This window comes from Gracilinanus agilis, chromosome 2 (assembly GCF_016433145.1).
Source record: "Gracilinanus agilis isolate LMUSP501 chromosome 2, AgileGrace, whole genome shotgun sequence".
Lineage (NCBI taxonomy): Eukaryota > Metazoa > Chordata > Mammalia > Didelphimorphia > Didelphidae > Gracilinanus > Gracilinanus agilis.
Window position 1 is genome coordinate 387,101,935 of NC_058131.1, and position 12,131 is coordinate 387,114,065.

Sequence of the window (12,131 nt, forward strand, 5' to 3'; positions counted from 1 at the left end):
TTCCTTCCTTCCTTCCTTCCTTCCTTCCTTCCTTCCTTCCTTCCTTCCTTCCTTCCTTCCTTCCTTCCTTCCTTCCTTCCTTCCTTTCTTTCTCCTTTACCTTCATCTTAGAATCAATATGGTGTATAATATGGTGTATTGGTTCTAAGGCAGAAGAGTGGTAAGGGCTAGGCAATGGGGGTTAAGTGACTTGCCCAGGGCCATATAGCTAGGAAGTGATTGAGGTCAGATTTGGATCCAGGACCTCTCATTTCCACCCCTGATTCTCAATCCTTTGAGGCACCTCGCTGTCCCCAGCAGCTTATGTTCCAAAGGTTCCTTCTAGCTTTGAGTCCAAGTAAACCTACAACTTGCCTTTGTAACCACAGTGAAGTTTGGTCTAAATCCACGCCCCTGGCTCCTGAACTTTTCCTAATCTTAAAATCGTAGTGCTTTTCTGAAAGTATCATGTGCTTTCACTGCCTCTGTGTTCCCTATGTAATTCCAGGCTATAAGAGATCAGAAGGAAGTAAAGGTCTTGAGGGGATCATCTCCAGAGAGATTAAATTCCATTGCACATTTGTGTCAGCTGGCTCCCACCTAGTCCAGTGTTCTTTCTGTTATATTGAAGTGGGTCTTAAGGTTAGCTCATTGGATAGAGCACTGGGTCTGCAATCAGGAAGATATGGGTTCAGATCTGGCCTTGGACATTTACTAGCTGCATGTCCCTAGGCAAGTCACTTAACCTGTTTATTTCAGTTTCCTCAACTGTATAATGGGGACAATAATAGGACCTCCATCAAAGGGCTATTGTGAGATCCAATGAGATATCTGTAAAGTGCTTATTCCTTGCCCCCTTGTCCCCAGCCCCTGCCATGGGGACCAAGGGACAGTTTCAAATACTATGTGCCTTCTAGAGGAACTTCATTATTATCGTTTAGTCGCCTGGCCATGGGGACTTAAAGACAACAGATGGAGTAGCTGATTCAGAAAGTGGAAAAACAGGGCCCCTGGCACCATCTCCTCTGAGGCCCCCCTCTCTCCCAGCCTCTTTCGCAACATCCCTCCGTGTTCTTAGGGCCCAATGCTAGACCTGCCTGGAGTCAAACTGAGATAACCTTTCACAGGGATTTATAAACATCTTCTCCAGGGTTGAAGAATGTGGAAGCGCGTTCTTTTCCCTCGAAACCCAGCGCATTTCTGTCAAAGTCTGTACAAGGTCCAGGGAGATAATGGGGCCTGGCCTGAGGTCATTTACATCTCTCTTTGGGCCACAGAATTTTTTCCTGTCTCTATGCCATCTACTATATTCCATCTCTAAAAAAAAAAAAAAAATCACACCCCCCCTCCAAAAAAAAAACCCACACACAATAAAAAACTAACCCTCTATAATATTACTTGACCTCATTCTTCCTTTCTGGACACGAATATTTTCAAAGGGTCCAAACTTTTTGCTCCAGCCTCCGATGGGCTGTTGGGGCTTGACGACTGTTAGGTTGGTGTTAATGGTGTTACCTACAGGAGACTTTATGTGGAGACAAGTGGTTTGAATTTGACGTGCAAAACGCAGGGGAGCTAATTAGTATGCTTAGTTGTGGCAATTAGATCTTTTCCTTTCCTTTGCTTTAGAAATGGAAGGCCTAGAAAAACAGACTTGCCGTTTGGTTTTGAGTAGCACCCCCTCACAGATTTGTTTCATCCGATGCCAATTTTCTATTACATCCAGCGTGTTCTGTCTCTCCTTCTACAATGAGAGGGAGAACCACTGAACTGGGAGTCAGGAGGCCTGGGTTTTAGTCGAAGCTCTCTCAATGAAGTAGAGATGACTATAGAAAAGTAATTTTATAATGCTCTAACTCACTACTGATTAGAGAAATTCAAACTAAAACAATTCTGAGATATCATATCACACCCATCACGCTGGTTAAAATGATAAAAGGTACATGTATAACTCAATGGAATTGCTTGTCAGCTCTAGGAGGGTAGAAGGAAGAAGGGGAGGGAGAAAACATGAATCATGGAACCATGGAAATATATTTAAAAATAAAATTATGCTAACAATAAAATGGTAAAAGGGCAAAATGACAAATGTTGGAGGGGAAAAATAGGGCCACTGATACCTTGTTGGTGGAGTTGTAAACTGATCCAACCATTTGGAAGAGCCATTTGTAATTACACCAAGATAGTTGGGTCTGTTTCCCAAAGAGGTCAGGGGTAAACAAGGAAAAGAACCCCAAAAATTCCAAAATATTTATAGCATCTCTTTTTGTGGTGGCAAAGGACTGGAAATTCAGGGGATGCCCATTAATTGGGGAATGGCTAAACTGTGGTATATAATTGTGATGGAATACTATTGCAACATAAGAAATGAGGAGCCGGACAATAAAAAAAAACTTGGAGAGAACTACAAGGGATAATGAACAGTGAAATGAGTAGAACCAAGAGAACATCATACACAGCTACAGAATTAATACTGGAAGAATAAATTGTGAATATTACTTCCAAAGAATAAACTGAAAGGTGAAAATATAAATACTTAATTTGTAGGAACATGTCTAACTCCTAGATGACACCTTCTATGAGGCGAGGAGGGTAGGGAGGAGCTGGGACACTTATAGATAAATTCTATTAATAAAACAATTTTTTTTATAAAAAAAGAGAATGAGATATCCAGAAGGAAACAGACAAGCAGCAAAGCTTTGAAAGTTTCATATGGGATTTATGATATAGTTATGAAGAACAACAAACTAAACAAACAAGAGATTTGTGATTTATTTACATAGAACCTTCATATTCTTTATATATGAAAATGCTTGCTTTAGTAAAATTTGAAATAAAAAAATTAAACAACAAACAAAAAAGAAAAGTAATTTCCCTTTCTCAATTTATCCATATAAGAAGTGGAACACATTAGATTCCAGCAAAGGCTTCTTTCGATTTTAATACTCTCTTCTAAAATTTCTTCTTGTTGTGACATTTTATCTTGTGTTTCAGCATCTTTTCTAGGGAGAATTTCTGAAAACAGTTAAGTAAGATGGTAGCTATGATTTCAACTAACTGTATGACCTTATATTGTAGTCATTTACTATTTATTAAAGGAAAAGGAGAGTGTGTGCTTAATTTTAGTGGGGCAGTTAGAGAGCACAGAGGGTAAAGCCCTGGGCTTGGAATCAGGAAAATTCATCTTCCCGAGTTCAAATCTGGCCACAGATACTTACTAATTGTGTAACCCCCCCACCCTCCAAAAGATTTAATGTTAGTACTAATATCACAGTAGTCTGTCTTTTTTTTTTTTTAAGCCCTCACCTTCTATCTTAGAGTCAATACTGTGTATTGGCTCCAAGGTGGAAGAGTGGTAAGGACTAGGCAATGGGGGTCAAGTGACTTGCCCAGGGTTACACAGCTGGGAAGTGTCTGAGGCCAGATTTGAACCTAGGACCTCTGGTCTCTAGGCCTGACTCTCAATCCACTGAGCTACCCAGCTGCCCTAATAGTCTGTCTTCTGAGGTTCTTCCAACTCTACCATATTGTTAATAGTCCCCTTCAGCTAGAGCTATCAAGGTTCCATTTACCTCTAAGCCCTTCTGTGTTTTGTGTTTTAAATGTTCTTTTAGAATGGTTGGAGTCAGAATGCAGATGAAAGCATGGGATTTTCACTTGTTTATTTGTTTTTTAATAGGAATATTCTCCTGCAAAAAAAAAGGACAATATGGAAATTCGTTTTGCATGATAATACCTGTATTACCCAGATTGAATTGCTTGCCAACTCCAGGAATGTGGAGGGAAGAGAGGAAGGACACAATTTGAATCATAGAACTTTGGAAAACTTATATAGAAATTTTTTATTACACACAATTGGTTAAAAAAAATCTTAATAATAATAATAACAGAATTTTAGTATTGCATAATAATAAACTATATATAATAACTATAAATAATAACAAAACTACATATAATGTAATTAATAATAATAATAATACAACTATATAATTAAATGTTCTTTCAGGCCTAATATTCTTGGTTTAATATTTTAAAATCTCTTCCAATAATTTTAACTTTCTGTGTCACAAGTTCCCTTTTAGAAAGAACATTTTACATTCTGTGCTGTAAATTCTCAAATTCTAGTACCCTAATTTCTTTGTTTTAAGGTCGCTTCTGACATTCTGTGTTCTAACATCCCTTCTAAGGCTAACATTCCTTGTTATCTGTTCCAAATGCAATCCAGTTCTAAAATTCCAAGGCCCCTTCCTTCTCTGGCACTTGGTGTTTTATGACGGTTGTACAAAGTGTGAACCGAGAGCATTATGTCTTAGACAATAGTCTTTGTACCAACCCTCAGCTCCAATTACCCACCTATGGGTAGCCCTACTAAGTCCTAGTCTAGTCCTTGGCAACCTTTAACTGTCAACAGCGCAGGCACGAAAGGACTCCAGGCTCCGAGTGATGGACAACTATGGCCCCTGGCTGCAGCAGGATGCATGCAACTCAAGCCAGTAACACAGAAGGAGCATGCTTCTCCCTTCTCCCCCCAACCCTCCTACCCCTGCAGGGACACACGAGAGTGTCCTGAAAAATTCTTACTTTCTGCCCAAACTCTGAAGATTTAATTTTCAAAGAAGCTTCAGTACACTAAGGTAGATACATGCACTAGTCATCTATGTATGTAGCCCATCTCCTTGCTTTTATTATATTGTGAGATACAATAAATCGAAAAATGTTTCATTTCAATAGCATTTTATCTTTACAAAGTGATGGTACAAATATGTTGTTGTTGTTCAGCCATTTTTCAGTCCTTTCCAACTCTTAGTGACCCCATTTGGGGTCTTTTTTGGACGAAGATACCGTAGAGGTTTGCCATTTCCTTCTTCAGTTCATTTTACAGATGAGGAAACTGAGGCAAACAGGGTTTAAGTGATTTTCTCAGGGTCACACAACGAGTAAGTGTCTGAGGTCAGATTCAACATGAAGATAAATCTTTCTGACTCCAGTCTTGGTTCTCTGTTCCCTGCATCATCCATTTTACAGAGAAGCAAAGTTACTTAAAGTCTTTTAAGTGGCAGAACTAGAATTAGACCTCCAAACCCTTTTTTTACTGTCCCACAATGCTTCTAAGCTGGCAATTGCTTTACCAAGAGCTATACTACCCCACAGTGCTGACACTCTTCCTATCTAGAAGATAAGAAATGATTTTTTCCTCTTTCATAAAAAATCACTCTCTAAAACAAGAGATAAGAAGAGCATAATGTTCATAACATGACACATTTTCATAATACATCATTATTATATAATTATAACATATGAATATGTTATATAACATAAATGAGTATGATAATAGTGATATTGACTATATAATAAATAAAAATAATTATGATAATAATAAAAATAACATTTATAAAAACTCTTGACATATATTACCTCACCTCAATCAATCTTCACAGCAACCTGTGAAAAAGATCATACAGATATTATTCCTATTTTACAGATGAAGAAACGGAGGCTCCATTTGCTTCTTGAAAGCAGGGATAGTTTTTTGCTTTTTTTGGGGGGGCTTCTTAGCACTTTGCCTGGCACAGAGTGGGAATTTTCTAAGTTCTTATCGAGCTGAGTTGACTTGACTTGACTTACCCAGAGCCTCTGCTTTCAAATCCAGCAGCTCTTTTCACAATCCCAGGCTAGAGAAAATCTTTGCTTATACTGAGGGGCTTGTACATGCATTATGTGTTCTGTACATACTTATACCTTCACCACACAATAATTGAAAAATCAAAGCATTATCCTTTCCCATTTTGGAAATTAGAAAAAGATTGAATTTTCCCTATTATTCACATCTTTACTCAATTCTAGCAAAAGCAAACTTCAAACAGAGAAATTGTAATTGGCCACTTTTCCCCAATCTTGTCCAGAAGTGCCAAGAAGCCTCTGAATATGTCTGCAGATTATCCAGACTCCATTTTTAGAAACCAAGACCAGAGAGAGCCCTGAGTCAGAAGACTTAAACCCTTGTTCTAGTTCTGCTACTGGCTAGCAGATAGCTATGTGACATTGGGCAAGTTATTTATCGAAGCTCCAACTAGATCAATAAGTCTTATAACATTTGTACAGCCCAGTGGAATTGCTTATTGGCTCTGGAAAGGGGGGAGAGAAGAGAGGAGGGAAAAAAAATGAATCATGTAAACATGAAAAACATTTTAAAAAATAAAGTTAAAATAAAAAAATATGTCTATGACTCACGTACACTTCTCTCCTCCTGCTTATACACCAAAACAAGTAAGATCTCCATTCCTTTTTCTGTTTTATAAACCTTTTCAATGGTAATATTCTATATTCTATTATTCCTTTCAGCTCTAATATTCTACATTCTAGGTTTCCTTCTAGCTCTGCCATATGTTCCAAGGTTCCTTCCAGCTCGGACATTCTACAATTGAAGGTCCTTTCAAGTTCTGACATTCTATATTCTAAGATCTGTTCCAGCTCTAACATTTTCCTAGAGGCAGGGAGTAAATGGATATGACCTCTGAGAGGTTCTACAGGATATTGTGGTTGAACCCAATGGGTCCTTTGGAAGACTGGGCAGGGTTAGGGGAGTAAAAGAAACATGGGAGACCCACATGGCCCCAAGCTGAGGGCAGTTTCTAACAGGACCCAGAGTCACTTTATCATGAAGAAGGGATTTAAGCTTGATTAACTCTAAGTATTCCAGAAAAGAAGCCACAGCTAATCTCCCAGTAATAGGGATAGAGGGTGGGGGTAGAAAGATGGATCCTCTGTGCCTTTCTCAGGTTACATAGCTCCACTTTATCAGCTAATTGATGAATAAATAAATGAATAAAGAAGCATTTATTAGGTGCTTACTGCATCCTAAGTATGGAGCTATAAATGAAAAGGGCTGTCAATCCCTTCTGGTTTCTAGTCCCAGCTGTATCACTAACCTAAGTTGAATGAGATCCCTTCCTGGTATCATTCCCAGCTCATCCCAGGGCTGGACATCTGAATCTATGTAATCTTCCAAGATTTAGCCTATATCTTTCTGTACCTTTCTCTTCATCTGTCATGAGATCTTATACATAATAGGAATGGTGATTGGATGAATGATGCCCAGTCTTGTGGCATCTTTTTGGATGTTTCCTCATCTGTAAAAGAAATGGATACGACTTAATTCCAAAAGTTTCCTCCAGTTCAAACATCCTATGTTCTAAGAGCCTTCCAATTATAACATTCTGTGTTTTAAGGAATTTTTAGTTATGGCACTTAATTATAGTTTTGACATTCTATTCCATGAATGCAAAGTATAACTCAGGAGTTCAAATCCACATTGATCTCTCTTGTACAAGTTATAGCACTCCTTTGGGAGAAAAGGCTAATATAATTCCACTTTATGTTTCATACTTTTAAAATAATTTTCCTATTCACTCTTTGCTACAATCCTTTCTACAATTCTTTGGGAGAGCTAGAGCGGAGATTCATCATTAAGGTGATTGTTAACCCCACATACCAGCTGAGAAACTGAGCTTGAAATAGATATGATGACTTTGCCCAGGGTTTCATAGCAAGTCAGTGGCAGATCCAGAGCTAGAACCAAGGATTTTTGATTCTAGAGTTCTTTTTTTTTTTCCTTCTGGGTGGCCCAGCATGTTTTCCTCTACCTGGGAAGGAGGAGGGAGAAGGTGAATGAGGGTTGGAGTTTGAGGAAGAATAACCAGATTTCAAAATAAAATCATGAAACCTTAAAAGATCTGACAGAAGCCATTATAGATCATAAGATCATAGTTCTAAAGGCAGAGGAGACCACAGAGATGATGTCAAATTCTCTCATTTTTACATATGAGGAAACTGAGACTCAAAGAGATTAAATCACTTATCCAAGTTCAAATAGGTTGTGATGGAGGTGGGATATGAACTTTGACTCCAGAGTCAGTATTCTTTTTGCTGTTCTATATTGCCTTTCCCCTTGAAATTTAGAAGGTAATTTACGACTTCATGATTTTAAAATAAAAGTGTGCATCTACCCTGTGGGGAGTCCTTGGCACAGAGTAGGTCCTTAACAAATACTTGTTGTCTACTTATGTGACCAAAATCAAGCTATTTTATTTACCTTTCTGGTTTTTAGTTTCCCTATTTGTGAAATGAAGGATGTTTCCCTGAAATTTCACGATCCAAAGATTCTATGATTTCAAGACTCTAGGATTCTAAGATTCCATTCTTCTGTGTTTCCATGATTTTGATTTGTAATTCTTAAGATTTTACATCTGGCCAAAGCTTTAGGTCATTGAAGCTCCTTCTCCTCTTCCCCAACCTGGAAAGGTATAAGAGATCAAAAGGCCTTGGGCCCGTATCCTTTGATAGGAATCCCTACCCCCTGCCCAAGAGGTGTTACTGTCCTGATGACCGGTCTGGGGTGTTCAGCACATGCTGAAAAGGAACCTTGTCGACATGGGAGAGGATCAATGCAGCCGCAGGGTGCTGAAATCTGCTATCAGACCCAGACCCAACCCAGTTCATCTGAGAAGATAGGGGGCCTCTTTCTCTGTCCATCCAGTCCCTCCCCATCCTCTCATCCCCCAGCCCTCCCTAGCTCTCCAGCTTCTAAACAGGCATTCCGAAGGGCTTTGGAATCACTAGACTGTCTCCCGCTCCCAGGAAACCTCGGGGCCGCCCTGGAGCCAGGAGACTGCCCATCCATCATCCTTATCAGCAGCTCTGGCAGCCCCATGGTCCCTGGCAGCCCGGCCTGGACAGGGGGCTCTAAAGGCTTGGGAGGAGTCCTGCCTGCAATGGGGGAGGGATGGGGGATACCATTGATAACAAACAAAAACAACTGTCCCCAAGGGAAACTTCAAAGTCCGTGGAGCTGAAATTTATGTGGCAGAAGAATGTGCCTTAGCAGCATGTGGGTCAGAGGAGGCAATTGTCCAGTTTGCACCAGGGAGAACCTGGGGTAGCCTAGGTCTCCATTGCCTTGGAGCAAGCTGGTTGAGATCACTTCCTGGTACCATCCCCAGCTCGCCCCAGGTCTGGACGTCTGAATCCAGGTAATTCTCTAGGATTAAGACCATATCACAATTATCTTTGTGTCTTTCTCCTTACCTAACAGAGAATCTTGCACACACATTAGTATTTTACCAATAAGTAAATGTTTTCTAAAATGAGCCCCCTTCAAGAATAACATAAGAAAATCACAAGATGTTAAAGTTAGAATGGACCATAGAACATAGACCATCAGGACCGAAAGGGAATTTCACATAGAACACAGAATGTCAGCACTATAAAGTATCACAGAACATAGATTTCTAGAATTGGCTTTATAACATAAGCTATTAAATCTGAAAGTTTGTGTAACATAGAATGCAAAATTTCTTTTTCCTTCCAGTTGTTTTATTCTGAAGTGAACAAAAGCCAAATAAAATGAGCATTTCTACATAGTCCAGAAGGAGAGAATAATACATGAAATTGCAAGTCTCCATTAAGCTACAGAATCTTAAAGCTGGAAGAGATGTTAGAGTCAGTCCATCAGTTTCATTCCCCCATCTCTGATTTTAGGGATGGAAGATGTCCCTCTTTCCCATCCCTCCTCTAGGGAGGATTCTGGGAGGCACTTGAAGGGCAGAGGAAAAACCTTTGGGAAGTAATCAGCAAATCTGTACTGAGTCCCTACTGTGTGCCTGGCAATTTACAAAACAAAAACAAAAACAAAAAATCCCCATAGTCTCCAGGACCTCATAGCAGGCACTTAATAAAGTTGTCATAGGACCTCTGTTCATGACTCTTTTAATTACTCCCTTTGTGACCCTGGACAGATCATTTAACATCCCTGGGACTACTAGCTGATTTCTGAGGTCCTTTTCAGCTCTTGATCTCCAGCTAGAAAAGAGTTTTTAAATATTATCTGGCCCAACTGCTTTATTTTATAGAGAAAGAAACTGAAGCCTGGAGGGGGATACTATCGTTTTCCAAGATCACACAGGTGATAAATAGCAGAAAAAGATTTGAACCCAGGTTCTTTGATTCCAAGCAGAGTTCTCTTTCTTTTAGATCCCACTGTATCCAGATCACTCTCTTCAAATATCTGGAGAGCTACCAAGTGATTGGGGGTGTGTGTGTGAGATTATATTTGTTTGTCTTGGCCCTGGAGAGAAGGAGTAGGTGGAGTGTGTTATGGGAAATTACAAGGAAGTTTCCTCTTATTATAGGTATCCAGGTAGAGGCTGAATGATTTGTCCAATATGCAACAGAGGGTATTTATATTCATTTAGAGGTTGGACTAGATGCCCTCCTTGGTCCCAATTCTAAAAATTTAGCACACAAAGAAGTAAAAGAAACAGTCATTGTTCCTCAAAGAGTTCAGTTTTGTTGGGGAGATGGACCACATATGCATAGATCATTAATATTAGAGTGTAAGCTCCTCAAGGACAGGGACTCTTCATTTCTGTCTTTGTATCCCCAGTCCCTAGACCAATGTCTCAAACATAGTAAGTGCTCAGTAGATGCTTGTTGGTTAATAGATTGGTTGAATAGGAAGTTGGGTATGTGGTGAGTGCCAAAGAAGTGGTACTGACAGTGCTTTAGGAATTCAGGTGGGGGAGGAAGAGATGACTATGGGGTGATCAAGGAAGACTTCCTGGAGGTGGTGGTACTGCACAGAACAAGATGTTAGAGATGGAAAAATCCTTAGAGATTGTCAAATCATAAGACCATAGGAATAAAACTTAGAGATTATCTATTTCAACTTGTTCATTTTAGGGAGAGGAGATAAGTGACTTCCCCAAAATTGGCCAGATATTGCACATCAGAGACTCAAATTCAGGCCTCCTATTTCTTGGTCAAGTGCTTGAGCTTGTTCTTTTTTTTTAAATTTAGAATATTTTAGCATGGTTACATGATTCGTTATCCCTCCACCCCCTGCTTTCTCCTTCCTCCTCCCAAAGCTGACAAGCAGTTCCACTGGGTTATACATGTATCATTGTTCAAAACCTATTTCCATGTTATTCATATTTTTGAGCTTGTTCTTGAAGGATGGGCAGCTGTGGATGGTCTAAGAGGAGAGGTAAGGGTAGGGTGTTTCAGAGTTTGGTATCTTGGGACAGTTTTGTATCTTGGGACCAAGATGTCTGGCTGGACCAGGGACTGCCTGGAGGGAAGATGAGGTTGAAAAGGTAAATTGGGACCATGATGAGATGGGCCTTAAATGTCAGACTGAGCACTTTATATTGAACTCTGTGATTGTGTTGTGGCAGCTCCCACTCAGTTCTTCCATTTGTGGGCTCTTCATCCCCACCCCTCAACACTAATTTGATTCTGGGAATTACTTCAGGGTTTCTAGAGTCAATTTTCTTCCTTCCTCCAAAGCTGCTTGCTCTGTCTAGTTCTTTTTCTATGCTCTCTTCCTCCTTCTTTTTTTCTTCCTCCTTTTATTTCTCTCCTCCTTTTCATTTCTTCTCCTCATCTCCCCATTTGTTTCCTCCCTCCCCCATTAATCTTTTCTCTTTCTTCCTTATCTCCACCCTCCTCCTCGTCTCCTTTGTCCCTCCCTGGTATACAAATTGCCTCTTTCTTCTTTCCATCCACTGTGGATTCCTGAGAGAGAGGGAGAGAGAAAGAGACAGAGACAGAAACAGAGAGGGAGAGACACACAGAAACACAGAACCAGGCAGAGATAAAGACAGAGACCGAGAAGAAGAGAGGGAGAGGAGAGAGAAAGAGAGGAGAGAGGGAAAAGAGACAGACAGACAGAGAGAAACAGAGATGAGAGAGAGAAAAGAGAGAAAGACAGAGACAGAGAGAGAGTCAGAGAGAGACAGACAGAGACAGAGACAGAGAGATAGTGATACAGAAATGAAGACAGAGAGGGAGGGAGAGAATCAGAGAGAGAGATAGACAGAGACCAAGAGGGAGGGAGGGAGAGAGAGAGTGAGAAAGAGAGAGGAGAGAGGGGAAAGACACACAGAGACAGACAGAGACAGAGAGACAGAGATGGAGCTGGAGAGAGGGAGAGACAGGTAGAAAGTGAGAAAGAGAGAGGAGAGGGGGAAAAGAGAGACAGAGAGAGAGTCAGAGAGAGACAGACAGAAACAGAGAGACACAGAGACAGAGATGGGGGAGAGAGAGTAAGAAAGAGAGAAGAGAGGAGAGAGGGGACACACACACATATATATATG